Here is a 1838-nt window from a genome sequence, read left to right on the forward strand (position 1 = left end):
GCCCGCTGTACCCCTCACGTCTCCACAGTCCGAGCGTCAGGCCCCCCAACAGCCCCTCCCGACGGGGAAGCCGAGGCCCAGAGCCTGGGTGCCTGTCGCGACGGGCAGCGGCGGCGGCGCAACCAGAACCCGCCCGGGCTCCTGTCAGGCGGCGCCCACGACGCCCTCACCCGACACCTCCGAGGCCCCGACGCCTCCACCGGCCCGGGTTGGGGGCTCCCCGCGGAGACGCCGGGGGCGCGTGCGGGGCGAGTGGGCCACCCCTCAGGAGTCTCGCGGCTCACTGTGCACAAGCCATGCTGCTTTTCTGCCGCGGGGAGGAGGCTTGGCGTGAGGAGACTGCAGAGGGCGGAAAGGCCAGGGGTGCGCGGAAGGAGGGGGCAGCCAGACGCTGGGCAAGGGGAGAAAGGATGGCCAGAAGAGGACGGGGCTGCCGGCCCTCTTACCTCACGCCTGGGGAAACGGCCGCCCGCTCTGGTGGGTGTCAGGTGGGGGCCACTCCGGTCTGGGATCGGCCCTGGGCCTCGGCCGAGCTGCTTGCTCCCGAGTGTGTTCCGCTGGCAGCCAAATGTTGCGCTCTGCGCCCCCACATAATGGAGAGGTTGAGTGACAGGTTAAGGCTTGGACTCTCCCAGGGACTTAGAACCGGGAACCATCAACTTAAGTAAAGGAGGTGACTGGCAAGGGAGGCAGATTCCTGGAAAGGTGCAATTTTGTTGGTTAACCATCAACCTTTATTATTTTGTCTCCCCCAATCCAAACAGCCAGAGTGTCTTCTGGCGGAAGATGGGAGCAGGTGGAAGGTGTGTGTATTTGACCGTAGCCATAAACGCACTCAGTAAAAGTGTATCAGAATGGGATTTTCTGACATCTAGCCGTTAACATTAAGATGTGACACTTTCTAACAGCCAAGGACGGTTGACATAGGCGTTATACTGAAGCGCAGACAAGATACAGTCGGTGCTAAAACTCACGATGCTGAAGGTGATTCCATTTTTCTCTTTTCCTTCTCATGACCTACTTGGTTTACTCGAGGAGTCAAAATGACACTTTGAATAAGCCTTTATTTCTACTGCAGAATCCAGCCTCAGTGATGGCTTTTCCCTCTGATGACTTTTAGAAATAATGGGCCTTCAAGTTGAAAGGTCTTGGGACAGCCGAAAGTGCACCATGGAAAAGTTTGTTTCTTAAGGTTTGAGAGCACATGGACAGTGATCACATTTATTCGTCTCTCTTTCAAATAACTAAGATAGGGACGTTACAACGTGGCTTCCCGAGTTTGTGAAAACTCACTAAAGATCCAGAAAACTTGTTAGAGCTTGGGAAAAGTCAGAACCCAAAAGAAATGTGCCCATTACTTTCTATAATTTAAATGTATTGAGCTTTCTGCCCCCCCCCAAAAAAAGATATTTTAAAAAGCAGTTGTTTAGCTCACAAATACCTACATTAGGCAAAGCCATTTGAACTGTGCGCTTTATTCCTGTTCCTGCTGTGTAAAGTCACTTAAAACAGCTACATCTTTTCCTGTAGACAGTTTGGTTAGACTCCTTTCCTGTGAGTTTAAAGACATCTTTAGGTGGTTTTTAAACAGCTTTGGGATTGGAGAAGAAATTTCCTCCTAGTCCTGTGGGTTCTTGAGCTACTCGAATAGTCAAGTTAAGATCAAATATATTAGTAGGAGAAAAAGCCACAGGGACATGGAAATTCCAAAGATAATGATGTAACATCGGACTCAGTATCTTGTCCTGAGGAATGGGGTAGGGGCCTTGGGCTGTGTGGAGACAGGAATGGGCTCACCTGATGAGGACAAAGTGATTCCGTGACCAAGGCTAGATGTT

The 1838-nt window shown here is 52.0% G+C and overlaps 1 protein-coding gene across 3 annotated transcripts in view; it reads right to left on the reverse strand.

Moving 5' to 3' along the window:
• TIFA (TRAF-interacting protein with forkhead-associated domain) overlaps window positions 1-533 on the reverse strand; it is an 8796-nt gene extending 8263 nt beyond the window's left edge. Inside the window, exon 1 of one of the 3 annotated variants that reach the window (XM_012727938.1) lies at window positions 447-533. The gene's annotated coding sequence lies outside the window, so the exon portion shown is untranslated. Of the gene's footprint in view, window positions 1-11; window positions 63-170; window positions 270-446 lie in introns of those variants that run through there. The other 2 variants (XM_012727939.1, XM_012727940.1) reach the window with 2 other exon arrangements.
• Window positions 534-1838: the final 1305 nt, after the last annotated feature.

The sequence above is a fragment of the Condylura cristata genome, unplaced genomic scaffold (assembly GCF_000260355.1).
Source record: "Condylura cristata isolate star-nosed mole 26May11 unplaced genomic scaffold, ConCri1.0 scaffold00021, whole genome shotgun sequence".
Lineage (NCBI taxonomy): Eukaryota > Metazoa > Chordata > Mammalia > Eulipotyphla > Talpidae > Condylura > Condylura cristata.